The following is a 15326-nucleotide window of genomic DNA, read 5'->3' as shown; positions in this document are numbered from 1 at the left end:
CTCTGATTACTTATAAATTATATATGGAAAGACACGGTGTATTAAGAAAGTGGCTAAAGATGTTCTAGGTGAATCAAAAGGAAAGATCCATTCTTATAGAGAGACGTGGTGGTGGGATAGTGAGGTTCAAGCTGCCATTAGGAATAAAAAAGCTAGTTTTAAGACATGGCAAAGAACTAAGGATGTTGAGGATCTTCAAAGGTATAGGTTAGATAGAAATGAAGCTAAGAAAATTGCGGGAAAAGCAAGGGAAAGGAAGTATGAAGAGTTATACAATAAGTTGGGCACAAAGGAAGGGGAAAAATCTATTTATAAGATAGCTAAGATGAGGGATAGGAAGAGTAGAGATCTTGACCATGTTAGATGTATTAAAAATGGAGATGGTAAAGTATTAGTTTGTGAGGAGGATATTAAGAAAAGATGGGAAACCTATTTCTCTAGTTTACTAAATGAGCATTCTTCAAGCACTTATGTTTCGGACGATTACACTTTTCACCAAGGCACTGGTGTCCGAACTTATATTCGTAGAATTTCGATGTCCGAAGTAAAAGAGGCTTTAAGGAGGATGAAACTCGGCAAGACACAAGGTCCTGATGAAATCCCAATTGAAGTATGGAAGAGCTTAGGAACCCATGGACTAGTTTGGTTGACTAAGTTGTTTAATAAGATTATGAGCATAGGGAAAATGCCAGATGATTGGAGGAGAACTGTTGTGGTTCCAATTTATAAAAATAAAGGAGATATTCAAAGTTGTAATAACTATAGAGGCATTAAATTGATGAGCCATACGATGAAATTATGGGAGAGAATAATTGAAACCCGGTTGAGACACTTAACTATAGTTACGGAGAACCAATTTGGGTTTATGCCGGGAAGATCTACAACGGAGGCTATTTACTTAATTAGGAGACTTATGGAAAGGTATAGAGAATGTAGGAAAGACCTTCATATGGTATTTATTGACCTAGAAAAAGCTTATGATAGAGTCCCTAGAGCGTTAATTTGGCAAGTACTAGAGAAAAGAAGTGTTGCAAGTAAATATGTAGATATAGTTAAGGATATGTATGATGGTTCGGTGACTAGTGTTAGAACAGTGGGGGGACAAAGTAATGAATTCCCGATAACAGTTGGGCTACATCAAGGGTCAACTTTAAGCCCATATCTATTTGCACTGGTAATGGATGAATTAATCAAAGACATTCAAGATGAGGTCCCCTGGTGTATGCTTTTTGCGGATGATATTGTGTTGATTGATGAGACCCAAGGGGGGATTAATACCAAATTAGAATCATGGAGAGTAGCTTTGGAATCAAAAGGCTTTAAACTTAGTAGATCGAAGACAGAATATCTAGTTTGTAACTTTAGTCATGATCGGGCAGATGATGAAGTGGTGATACTTGACGATAAAGAGATTCCTCAGAGTGATTGTTTTAGGTACCTAGGTTCAATCATAAGTAAAAGAGGTGATTTAGAAGATGAAGTTTCCCAAAGAATTAAAATAGGGTGGATGAAGTGGAGAGGTGCATCTGGGGTCTTATGTGATCGGCGTATTCCATTAAAGCTTAAAGGAAAATTTTATAGGACTGTTGTCCGACCAGCTATGATGTACGGTGCAGAGTGTTGGGCTGTTAAGAAGAATCATATAGATAAACTCAGTGTAGCAGAAATGAGGATGCTAAGATGGATGAGTGGCAAAACTAGGATGGATAAGATAAGAAACGATCATATTAGAGTTGGTCTGGGAGTTGCTCCTATAAGTGATAAGCTTAGAGAAAGTCGTTTGAGGTGGCACGGCCACGTTCAACGGAGACCTATAAATGCTCCTGTTCGGAGAAGTGATATAATCCATATTGAAGGAACTAGAAGAGCTAGGGGTAGACCTAAGATAACCTTAGGAGAAGTGGTGAGAAAGGATATGTATAGCTTAGGCCTTGTATCTAGCATGGCCTTGAACAGAACCGATTGGAGGGCAAGAATCCATGTAGCCGACCCCATTTAGTTGGGAAAAGGCTTATTGTTGTTGTTGTTGTTGTTGAAAGACACGGTGTACAGTTTTGTAACCTCAACTATATAATAAGATGATCTTACAGGCTTGATCTCTCTTTAGCACACAAAAAAAGAGACTTGATCTCTTTAATTTAGGTATCATTGTGTCATTCCCAGCTGGGTTGTTGCTTGATGAAATGCTTAAGAACAGATTCTCTAGGTTCAACTCAACTTGTCCTTAATTGGTTCTATTTCTTATTATATCTTTAATAAAAAATTTTCTACGTTATTTCGTCTTCTCCTCACGTAATTCACTAATCTTCCGTGCCTACATCTTATTCCTATGATGCAAGCAATAATAAAAGAGGATAAGGACCAGGAAGAAAAGACAGTACACGTTGAAGGGCAATTTTATGAAAAAACACGTCTCTTCCACTCTACCATTTTATGTCTTTCTTTTCTAATCCTTTGGCTTATTTCTAGAAATGGTAGCTATCTAGTTTATTTGGATGATCTTTCTATTACGTTTATAGCAACGGAATAGAATCTAAAAAGATATTTGTTTTTAAAAATACTAATATATAGAAGGGTAAATCCAAAGGGACCAAGAGGAGGTGAGCTGAGAAGCTCAACTTCAATGCGCTGTGAACGATTTCAATCGAGATTTGACCTCGACCGTCCGTTTCTAAAAAATGTGGAAATACACTTTTTGAAAATAGACGGTGAATATCTCGTTCTCAACAATTCACTTATGGTGTTGCGCATTAATTGAGCAGCACCAAAACGATTGAGCTAATCAAAGAATAGTGGTCTAAGCACAATTTTGATTGATGGTTAAATTTGTACTGAGAACACTTGAGATGACGGAGACTTGAAAAAATAAAAATATATTGTCACCATAGGAAGGAATTAAAATTTGCTTGTGAATGAAGTTTGGGTTGAATGACCCTTTTTGACATACTTTTTGTTTTTGAAAACAACGGACAAGTCAAACTTGTTTTGTAAAAAGCCTTCTTAGACATGAAAAATGGATCGGTTCTTTTTCTAAAAATGGAAGAATGACCTATTTTTCCAAACATTTTTTGGCATTTTGAGAACAAAAGAACACCAAAAACTGTTCCTTAGCCCGTTACGTAATGCTCCTAAAAGTAGACTTGTAAATGAATTGGATTCGGCTCGAATATACCAGTATCCGAATCCGGCAAAAATTTAGAGAAGGCATCTGAATTCGAATCCGAAACTTTATCGTATATCCGATAAACTATCCGTTTATTGATTGGTGATTGTCATTTTTATATTTCCGATTTTCAATTACCAATTGCCGGTTTCCGAATCCAATTATCATCAATTTTCAAAGCAAAAAAGTTGAATACTTTGCTCTATCCGGATAAATTTTTATTTGGATATTATCAGATTCAATAAGCAATTATCCAAATCCGAATCCGATTGCTTAACGGAGGGATACGGATATTTTTCGGTAAGAAAGTCTCAAGATACGGACATCCTTAAATGAATACAAATGCTAATTCGAAGGCAAATTTCAGTTATCCATTTACAAGTCTACCTAAAATGTTTGAATTCTCAATTTCACACAAATAGTTATATGTCTTTTTTTTTTTTTTTTGGGTAAGATTATATATCCATAAAAATAAACAGAAAAGCCGTTTCATTGGAAAGGATTAGTTGGTGAATTATAAATGAGTATTCAACATGGAAAACAAAACCAAATCCAGTGTATTATTTGAAACCAAGAAAATCAAATCTGAATTTAATTTAATTATTTGCTTTTTATAGTAAGGATTTTAATAATTGCTTTTACCAAGCTGATACAGAGAGGGCCACCTACAGACCTACTTCCATTTCCGGTATGGTTCTCCAGCTCTCCAGTTTCAACGGAAGCATAAGACAACAACTTTGTACAACTTTATTTACAAGGAGTTGGTTGTAGAAACAAGTACGTTTTGAGTTTTGACCGTGAATCCCATCAATGATCTGTCTACTGTTGATTCCCCAGTAGAAAGCAGAAACAAAATGTCAGAAAATGGACCTCCAATTCCGTCTCAGATGGACGACACTTGTATAACCTCTATCTAACGGCTAAAAATAAATCAAAATTAAACAAGCCCTTCATCTTTCAAATCTCTTCTCCTTCCTCTCTCCGGTGTTTCAAGTATCTTTTCTTTCTCTGCACAATTGACGGCAGCAACCACGACGACCAACAACCCTTCAGCTTCACCGGTTCTGGTTTTTGTGAATTTAAATGTTTATCAGTTCTACCAAAATACAGGGGCTGCTGAATGCATATGATTTGAGGTTCTCTATGGAAGGAATGCATATCAGACTTGAGGTTTTCTATGGAATGGTCATTTTGGCAATCGTTTGAACTCAATGTGTTGATTTCTTCCACTCTGATTGTGTATCATGTGTCTAATCAAACAAATCCAGATCGAGGATTTCAACCTCATAGCAGAGCAGAGAAAAAAGGAAATGAGGTGGGGGTACCGTGACTACTGAACTGAAACAGTTGAGGAGATGGTGTCGCAACCCGTCGTGGTTGTCGCATCCGACGGTGAGATTTGGTCCATTTAATGAGATTTGATCCCATTCATATTTTTGAGCTAATTGAGTTACAAATGAAAGGAGAAAATAAATTAAAGAGGAGAGAAAAACAATGTATTTGAGAAAGAAAGAAACTAAAATCTGGGTTCTCCATTATCCCATTCTCATCTTTCAACGTGGAGTCCAAAGGGGAAAGCTAATCTTGTTTTAAAATTATTAATGAACCTCAACGGTTTCTGCTTTTATGAATGGATCTTTCTAACCAACAAACAATCAAACTAAGCTAAACCAACCCATACGAGAGAAGACAATGAAGCTTTCAAGCTTATAGCAGAAAAGAGGTGCCGTACCAAAATCTCAAGGCAACTGCTGATCTGAAATCCTTTAGGAAATGGTATTGTTTGTTTGTCGTGGTTGATGGTATCTGGCTGGTGAAACTTGGGATTATCGTTGTTCCCGCCCGTCTGGTTTTGCGGAGAAGTGAAGAGACTGAAACGCGGGAAATGAAAGAGAAGCGATTTAGAAGATGAAAGGCTTATTTCATTTTGATTTATTTTACCCTTGGATACAGATCGTACAGGTGTCGTCCATCTGAGAAGGAAATGGAGGTCCATTAATGATCTGTGTACTGTTGATTCCCCAGTTGAAAGCAGAAACAAAATCCAGTGAAGAAACCTTTTATTCATCGTCTACGGAGAGAGAGAGAGCAAGAAAGTTTTGATTTTGATTTCTTTTTCTGTGGAAAAGAAGAAATCGAGGTGGGTCAGTTACACACGTTGTGTTAATCCGTGTTAAGGCAATGCATGTGTGATCACATGGATGACAAGGAGAGAGGGAGGAAGGAAGAAGAAGTAGAGATCAAGGTTTAAAGTATCGGTATCGAGTATCGTATCGGTCAAGTGATTTTAAGAGACGTATCGTCTTGTATCGAGTATTGTATCACTCTAGCTAATGCATTTTAGTGTAATTCAATGGAGAGACATATCGAGATGTATCGTGTCGGTTAGGTCAAATATGGATACGTATCGGCTAGTATCGTAAGGTATCGTGGGATACTTTAAACCTTGGTAGAGATTCGAGAGAGAGAGAGAGAGAAATAGTTGACGAGAGAGGAAGAAGCAGAAGGGGCACTAGCAGCTGCAAAGCCCTTGGTCCCTTGTAATACTTTGCTGTTGCAGAGAATTAGAGACTAATATTGTTAAAAAAAAAGGTAGGTTTTTTCTTTTTGTCTTATTTTCAGTGATTTGATTCTCGGGGGTTATTGTTTGAGGGAGGCGAGCAAGCGGAAGCCAAGCAAATATGAAGGAGACTAGTGATGTGTTCATTAGGGCAAATCAGATCGACCTGAAGAGTTTAGATGAACAGCTCGAACGGCATCTCAATCGAGCAGTTACTATGGAGAAGAAGGAGGAGAATAAGGATTTGAACAGTAGAGAAGAATGGGAGATCGATCCTAGGAAGCTTATTATGAAAAGTGTTATTGCTCGAGGCACCTTTGGCACGGTTCACAGAGGGGTTTACGATGGTCAAGACGTCGCAGGTAAGAGAAAGAAACTCATCTACAAAATAAAAATTGTGTACTTTTAACGTTTTTATTCATATCTCTCCACCCCTATCTCAATCTCCCTGAGCAAAATTCGCTCTTGTTTAATTTCTATTGAAAACTTGAAATTTAAACCGACTACAACCGTTTGTTCTTCTTATTTTCCACCTGACCTGTTTTCGGCAGTTGTTCTCATTGCTACGCTTTGGGTATACCTGTTTTACATTTTAATGGATACCAATTTGGTTTTATATGTTAATGTGGTGTTGGTTTCCAAAAGGGCCAGTAAATAATAGCTTCCGCAGACTAGAACCCTAATGCGTCGAGAAATACCGTACAATGGAAGTGTTTGAGATGATGTTTCAGGCTTGTCTCTCATTATAATTTCCCAGTACCCGTAAAATTTCTGTCTTAACCTTCTTGCTCCAGTTTGTTTCTTTTATGATATACTCTGTAAATTTTCCAAGGACATTTTTGCTCCGAGCGAATCGTCCTCTCCATGCCCCCCTCCCCACTCAAAAAGAAAAGATATCCAAAATGATTTGAGGGAGTGGTGGGATTTGGTCCTTGTGGATGTTATCTTACTAAGTCTGTAACTAACGTGTTTCAGCTGGATTGGTGATTTTCCTTTCTGAACTTTCATGTGATCCAAATTTTCTGTAGTTCTCAAACTACTTGCTTTCTCGGTGTAAATATTATCAATAAGTCTTTTGATTAATTGGGCTAAGAAGATGATTACAGTTGTAAATACATTGCCTTCTGATTTTGCTTCTCCTGTTTCATGCCAGATAGCTTTTGACTCTTCTTCTAAATTTCTGAGTTTCTTATTCGTTTTATTTTGATATAGTTTTATTCCCATGGAGTATCTAATGATTACAAGGTTGTAATATTCTGAATCTTTTCATTAACAGCTGTTCTTGCTTTCAGTTAAATTGCTTGACTGGGGGGAAGAAGGTTGCAGATCTGATGCTGAGATTGTTTCACTGAGGCAAGCTTTCACCCATGAAGTTGCTGTCTGGCATAAGCTTGATCATCCTAATGTAACCAAGGTAGCATTCCTTTTCTGTTCTGTCTCTTTCTCAACCATTTCTCCAAATTGAATATCTCCAGAACGCTTTATCCGGATCTTAATGGTTTTACAAAGTTGTGCATGCCAATAACTGATAGATTCTCTTTAATCAATTTTTGTGTTTACATAGTTGAAAAAGAAAACAACTTGCCATTGCTGCTAGTTACAAAACACTATTGTCATCCTGTTTCTGGAATTGGCAGACGGAGTACAGGGGTGGAGGAGGGGATGCCAAGCCATATACCTCCTTCAAGTAGGTAAAAGGTTGCACCTCTGTCAAAGAGGCTGAATATGAAACTCAAGTGAGTGAGACCCATTAAACATATGAGAACTGAACATGCAAATTATAATTTCATGATAAGTTGATCAACATTAAGAGTTTAACAATTTTGCTGTTTTTTCTAGTTATCTTTTCCATTTTCATTTTGATTCACCCCCATCCCCATGGGAACTCTCTCACTTTCTCTCTCTGTTGGATCACCAACTTTAGCAGCCATGGATACCTTGGGTCAAGAACAAAGTTTCTGTACCTGCAGCAAACCCTAGTTTCTCCCTCACTTGGACCTCACAATATGTGAGACCCCCTCAAAACCTTGGTAGAAAGTAAAAAAAAAAAGGAATAATCCACCATCCCAACCATGATTACATTTTCATCTGCAACTGAACTATTCCAATTCCATTTGTATATCTGATCAAAGAAAGAAAAATAGAGGGCAAAGACATCTTCTTGGACCTTGGAAGAACTAATGGTGGAAACACGATCCCAGAGAACTGCCTCAATGACTGTATTACCTCAGATACCATTGTTGTGATTATTAATTTTTCTGATTCTGATACATACCAATTGAAATGACATATTAATCCACAGCCCTAGAAAATGGTATCTTTTCAACGTAGGATGTAAAAGAGTGGTTATAACAAAATCTGGAACCAGGTTGGATACAATCAGCTATACCCTTATGTCGTACTTATTTTCATGACATTTAACTATTTTCTGGAAATATTTTAAATGCTTGCTTACACCATCTGGAATTAATAGTGAAGGACTAATGGGATCACATTTCTAAAGTTTGTGAACTTCCCTTTTTTTGGTTTTTTTTTTTTGGGGGGGGGGGGGGGGGGGGGGCTCATATACTAATTGATTTTAGTTTCTTCACTGATATATAGCAAACATGTTTGTATATTTTGGCACTTTTTATTTTCTGCAACTTCAGAATGTTGGTAAAATCATCCTATCTCGTTGGTGGGTGAAACTGAAGTTGTTAATCCTCAACAAAGTTATTTTAAAGGGCCCGTTGCAGGGAATGTTGATATTTATACTTTCTGAATTATTTCTTTTTGTGTCAAATGTTACTTGGTGCCTGTCATGGCAATCTCATCCAGATGTTTATGTTGGTCCTTACATTCATTGGAACTATATGCAGTTTATAGGGGCTACAATGGGCACATCAGACCTACATTCAAACAGAAAATGGTCATGTGACCATGCCAAGTTCTGTTTGCTGTGTTGTTGTTGAATATCTGCCAGGAGGTGCTCTGAAATCATATCTCATAAAGAACTGGCGTAGGAAATTAGCTTTCAAAGTTGTTATTCAGCTAGCATTGGATCTTGCACGAGGGTCAGACTCTTCTACCAGTTGTCTCTTTCTTTCGCTCTCTATGCTTCATCCCCCCCCCCCCCCCCCACCCCACCCCAAAAAAAAAAAAAAATTTCCATTTGAAGTTGATATTTTGCTTCTTTTTTAGTGATTATGTTATGATTGGGTTATTCAGTATAAAGCTTTATCCCAGGATCTTGAACTCTAGAACCAAACACTTGAAAAACGAATTTCTCTCCTGTAGGTTGAGCTATCTTCACTCCAAAAAGATTGTTCATAGGGATGTGAAGACAGAAAACATGCTTTTGGATAAGACACGCACTGTAAAAATAGCTGACTTTGGTGTTGCTCATGTGGAGGCTCAAAACCCTAATGACATGACTGGTGAGACTGGGACCCTCGGTTACATGGCGCCTGAGGTATATTGCAAATCTGCTTTTAGTTAGGATTTAATTTATCAATGTTTTCGTTCTGTTCATTTGGAAGGATATTTTTCTTGAGTGATTTTTAGATTCCTGGGGATGTGCAATTATACTGTAAAATCACCTCAAACTACCCAGAACACCCAACAAATGGGGTTGCTTGCCACACAGTTAGCGTGCCCAAAAGCAATGCTGGTAAAAGCTTCACCCACTTGCACCAACTACTGAATATCTATTGAAATTATACATCTGGTGTTAACCCCCAAATAATAACTGAGTTGACTAAATTAGAAAGCATTTAGTGGGGATAAAAATAGGAGAACTGGAGTAGCAATCTTTACTTCACCACCCTGACAAGGGGAATATTGAGCTGCTCTTTCTTCACATGTCAAAAATTTCTGCGTTCGTCATCACTACTGTAGTTCGCTGTCTAAGAATGCTGACCATCCTCCAATTCAGTCTCCTTTCCAAGTGTCCTGTTCAAACTCCAAGCCTCACACACACACACTCCCACATACATGCTGCAGAAAAAAAGTGAATATTAACGGTGGAATTTGACGAGCACTGCAAATATACGATTTAACGCTCACAGCTCACTAATAGAAATTTTGTGTGTTTAACCTAACGTGTGACTTGGGTTTGTGGTTTATTCAGGTCCTTAATGAAATGCGATGTCTACAGTTTTGGAATTTGCTTGTGGGAAATATATTGTTGTGACATGCCTTATCCAGATCTAAGCTTCTCAGAAGTGACTTCAGCTGTTGTTCGCCAGGTACATCATTTGTGTTTATGACAAATTAAGCTGTGCCCTGGATCTGAAAGATTTAACCTAAGCTGTTCTTGGAATTACAGAACCTGAGACCAGAGATACCACGTTGTTGCCCAAACTCCCTGGCAAATGTAATGAAGCGATGTTGGGATGCGAACCCTGACAAACGCCCGGAGATGGATGAGGTGGTGTCCATGTTAGAGGCAATTGACACATCAAAGGGTGGGGGGATGATACCCCCTGATCAGCAACAGGGATGTCTCTGCTTCCGTAAAAAACGAGGGCCTTGAGAAGATTATGATTATCCTTTGGAGTGGAGAGAAGACGGTGATCAAGATTTGTAATTTATTTGGATCGAGTTCAAAGTAGGGATTTCAGAACCGAAGAGGCAGTGGATGGTCGGTGTAGCCTCGGGGGAGCTCTGCAGCCTCATTTCCCATTATGGGAATAAAAATAATCATGTAAAAGTTTTTCTTACTTTTTAAATGATATAAAGTTATTATTTGTTCTCTTCGACGCCCCTTTTCTATTGATTGCTAGCATGACAGAAATTAGGTTTATATGTATTTATGTCGAATTTGAATTAAATTTTTTTTTTTTGGGTAGATCGAATTTGAATTAAACAAAGATTTAAAGTAGGAAAAGTATATAAATACATCATAAATGTCGTTACTGTTTTTAGATAAATTAGCAATGTGTTGGAGTCAGGAGGTTCTTCATGAATGGATTCAGAATCCCAACCCACCACTCAGCAGCCTGCTGTACATTCTCAGAGTTTATATAGGGTGGGGAAATATTACTAATATAGGTGCCGCGATCTTCTTGTGGGAAGTTGGGCTTTTAACCGCTCTACTAATCCACCATTGGCCTCTGTAGGGGTTCTGTTATTGTGTTATATGTCTTCAATTTTTTCCCATGTTCGTTTAATTCCAGCTCATCATGACGTCGACAGAAGGAATGAGTTATAATTACATATATTAGTGACAAGGGATTATTAAATATAATATCAGCGATAATTCTTCCCTCCGTGAAGAGGAGTTGGTCATTGCTAATTTTCTACCAAAAAAATCATCACTAACTAAGCCAATTCTTTAGTAATTGTAATTGTTTTTAAAAGGTAGAAGTGAAAAAAAAAACATATTGCATGATTTAATTGGAATTCTAATAGTATAAGAAAAAAAGGAAGAAGCTAACGTTAGCAATATAACGGGGATGGATGGTAGAACCGTAGACTCTTACCCCAAAAAATGAAAAGGGAGAGGAAAACGCAACAGGTTGCCAGTTTAGGGTAATTGCTCTTGCCAACGGGTATGTTATACCACTGTAACAGTTTTCAGGCACCGCTCATATAAATGATTCAATGATTCAACTTAAATTCCATATATATATATATATATATTTTTTTTTTTTGGTAGAAAAATTCCATATATATATATATATATATTTGGATACTTAATGTAGATAACATGCAGAGTCTTCAGAAGTTGTAGTTTCTATTTACCAGTGTTCTCTGCAGCCCTTTTCCTTTATTGAGACCCTCATTCACACCTTATTCACATACTTCCCGTATGATCCACCGTTAAGGTACAAGTTGTATCAGACTTCTAAAAGCTAAATCAGTAAAGTTGAAGTATAGTGACAAAAGCACTGACGATCCTGGGTAGCACGGCAGCATTCACAATATATACAAGAGTTCACACATTTTTGGGCAGACAAATTCCATTAATAAGATCCTTCGGAGCAAATGGCCATTCAGTCCGAATTTGATGGTGATGATTCCATCCTAAGATCCTCTATTTTAGCATTTTCAAACTCTTCATCAAGTAATTCTCGAATCCTCCCTCTAAGCCTCGAGGCCTCTTCAGGTTTGAACCAGTGTTCACCAAACTGTAGAACCAGAAAGACATTAACGACCCCCCCCCAAAAAAAAAAAAAATTCAGAAGAAGAAAAAAAGCAATAGGACAAAAGCCAATACATTTGAAGTTAGAATAGCTTACCATTGACATGTTTTTGTTCCTTATCCTTTCCGGAGCCTCCTCGATAAAGCGCTCTATGAAGTAAAGTACAAAGATGCCACAATCATAGACATTTTTTTGTTGGGGAACCTGCAAAGGATTACAGGAAGAGTATATCACCTAAGCAAAAACATGAACTGGACATTACTTTTGACTTAAAAAAGAGAAGAAAAAAAGAATCAAAATTGCCTTCCTCCACAAACAAAAAACAACAGCAAATGAAAGGCAAAAGCCATGTAAAAACATAGAATTAGGTGACCCTGATTATATAATGGGTAAATATCACTTACCTCCCCTCTTGGTGAACCAAATGACACTTGGACCACCTCTTAGTTGGATAATATCACTTACCTCCCCTCTTACTTATTAAAGTTATCAAATACCTCCCTTCTTTTAACTTTTTTCCGTTAAGTTCTAATTTTATCATTATTTTTTTTTAAAAACCCAAATTACTCTTAATTAAAAAGGTATTTTAGTTTAAAACCTCAAATTATTCTCAATTTCTCTATTAGCTAAAATCCCAAATTACCCTCAATTAATATTATTGTTAAAACCCAAAATACCGTTAATTATTTTAATAGTTAAAATCTTAAATTATCCTGAATTAATTTTATTCCAAGACCCCCCAAAATACCCATTTGTATTTTAATCTAGGTATCTTTCTTTCATTTGGGGGGGGGGGGGGGGAAGAAAGGAAAAAAAAGAGAAGAAATAAAGAAATGAAACCTAAGAAAGACATTTATATTTTTTGATTGATTTTTTCCTTTAATCTAATGAAAAAGAAACATATAATTAAAGAACATAGGGACATTTTGAAATTTTAATAATAAAATTAATTGAGGGGTAATTTAGGGTTTTAACTACTAAAGTAATGGAGGGTATTTTAGGTTTTAACAATAATATTAATTGATGGTAGTATAGGATTTTAATTTCTATAATAATTGAGGGTAATTTAAGATTTAAACTAAACATAATTTAACGTCAGGATAATTTGGGGTTTTAAAAAATACTTAACAAAGAAAAATAGAACTTAATAGAAAAAATCAATAGAAGGGAGGTGTTTGATAACTTTGCCAGCTAAGAAGGGAAGTAAGTAATATCATCCAACTAAAAGGGGGTCCAAGTGCCAGTTGGTCAACTAAGAGGAGAGTTAATATAATTGAACACAAAAGACAGCACAGAAACTAGACCTAGCACTCCTTGCTTGGGCAGCACACATAAAGCATCTAAACGCTTAACTTGCCTACAATCATATCTTTCAGCCTCTTTACTTTCTGAAAACCCAACATAAATAAAGCAACTCCCTATGCTCTTCCATAGTGTTAAAAAAGCAACTCTCACCAAGTGTTCCAAGTCACAAACAATAGAAAAGGGAGAAAACTAACTCATAAATGACCATCCATAATCTAGATCCTGGTGGGTGTAAACGAATAGCAGCGGAAATCTGGGAATTGTTTATACATTTGATGCGTTCAAAATCTATTCAGCCCTTAGATTTCCTCGTGATGACCTGCAAAACGAAAGCGTCAGATGTGGCCCGACCGCGGGGGTCGGGAGTCCACCTCCGAAGGCTAAGTCAGTTGATGAACTTAATCACAAACGGCTCTGCTAGAAGCACAGAGCTAAGGAATGAAGAACTGGGAAAGGTGATCTTGATCGTAAGCCGCTGATAGTTTAAGTCTATCAGTATGTATCTGAACCTGAGTCTCAGATCGTGTGTTTTTGATCCCCCTCACTTCGTATGGTAGTGAGGTTTATATAGAGTGTACCTTCGAATCTCCTTCGTTGGATGCACTTGAGCCTTCTTTGGGTAGTCGTTGGATCTTAACAGATAGATCCGTTGAGCAACAGACTTCTACTAGTTTGGACTAGTAGAGGACTCCTGAGATAACTCTTTAGGTTATGCGATGATTATCCCTTCGATAATGATTAGCCGCAGCTGTCAATTCGAGTATGCCATCATTAGGGTAATTACCCTAATTCATAAGTAGGATTAGGGCGTGCTTGTAGCTGAATCAGTTTTCTTCTTCAGCAAGCCATCTTCTGGATACGGTTAGCTCGGGAGCGAGTCGGTTCCCTCTGCTTCGACCGGGGTCGAGGGTTGAACCAGGTATGAACCCGGTTTGATCATAATTCTCCGTATCACGAGCCCCCCAGACCAAGCGTTCGGTCGATCCCGAGGGCTTGGTTTTTAACTGGGTTCTTCGTCAGGCGATAGACTCTGCGTGCTCCATTAAATTTCATATCACATTTAATGCGGTGGTCACTTTTCCTCGAGCATTGTGAGGGTAAGGCCACGTGTCACCTTGCAGTCGATCTGTCGTGGCTCACGTAATCCAAGCGACGGTTTCCGAACGCCTGTTTTGGATTCGTGAGTTCAAACTTTCAAAACGTCTTTCAATCTCGATCGTTGATTTTGAATCAATCTCGATCGTTCAGATTCCCGAACACTCGTGCGGGTGTTTTAAAAGCGGTTCGTTGTCTTCGTAGGTTTCATTCTTCCTGTCTGGAATTTGAACCTTTGTTGTCTGCTTCGCGCCTTCTTGCTAGAAGAGAGAGGGAGAAAGAGACCCAAGATTGAGTGTTTAGCATCAATATTTGAGTTTTATGAAACTCACCACAACTCGATCAATTATAACTCCATGAACAAATCCCACTTCTCAAAAAATTCTAAGAAATGCAATATTTTCTAAGACACCTTGGAGTTGATGTTTGTATTTTCTCTTTTCTTTCCTCCTGGATATGTTAATGGCTTGGCCCATTTACTAGCACAGGAGGTGGCATTTGTCACAAGCTGGACATACAAGTCGGTATAAACCTCTTCATTTATTACTAGCTGAGACATTAAAATTGATACGAAATTGATATATGATCCTAAGAACTAGGCACTACTCATCGATTAAATTTCAGTCTAATTCAGAAAGCTATGTGGCAAATCTTGGTGCCCAACGAAGCCCCCCCCCCAACACACACACACACACACACAAAGAAAAAACCTAATGAAAGTTGTCCAACATATGGTGAGTACCTCCACCTCTTTTTTTTTTTTTTTTTTTTTTGTTAATCCCACTTTGATTCAAAGTACTCATTAAATTGCTTCACCAAAAAAAAGGAGCAAACAATGAGTGCCAAACAATGTGCAAGAATGGTTCTAAAAGTCATAACCAGAGAACCCTCATTTCAACCTGAAACATTGCCCTTCTGGTTAATCTTAAACCAACGGATATTTAACAATTCAGTTGCACTTCACGCCCATCGTCACTATTTAGAAGCAAACTAAATTAAATGGTTGAATAGTGTTTCAACCATTCCTTGTAATAGTATTCAAAGCATCCGCTTCTGCCTCCTATCATTAAGATCCCAA

The 15326-nt window shown here is 37.6% G+C and overlaps 1 pseudogene across 1 annotated transcript; it reads left to right on the top strand.

The window, feature by feature from the left end:
• Positions 1-5624: 5624 nt before the first annotated feature.
• On the top strand, positions 5625-10931 carry LOC149005325 (serine/threonine-protein kinase 52-like; annotated as a pseudogene). Its single transcript, XR_016175648.1, has 6 exons — positions 5625-6085; positions 7016-7137; positions 8582-8776; positions 9000-9198; positions 9839-9949; positions 10030-10931. The product of XR_016175648.1 is annotated as a serine/threonine-protein kinase 52-like (transcript).
• Positions 10932-15326: the final 4395 nt, after the last annotated feature.

This window comes from Hakea prostrata, chromosome 9 (genome assembly GCF_041222555.1).
Source record: "Hakea prostrata isolate BN-2017 chromosome 9, UWA_Hpros_2, whole genome shotgun sequence".
In the NCBI taxonomy this organism is placed as follows: Eukaryota; Viridiplantae; Streptophyta; class Magnoliopsida; order Proteales; family Proteaceae; genus Hakea; species Hakea prostrata.
This window is presented reverse-complemented; position numbering and strand designations above follow the sequence as displayed.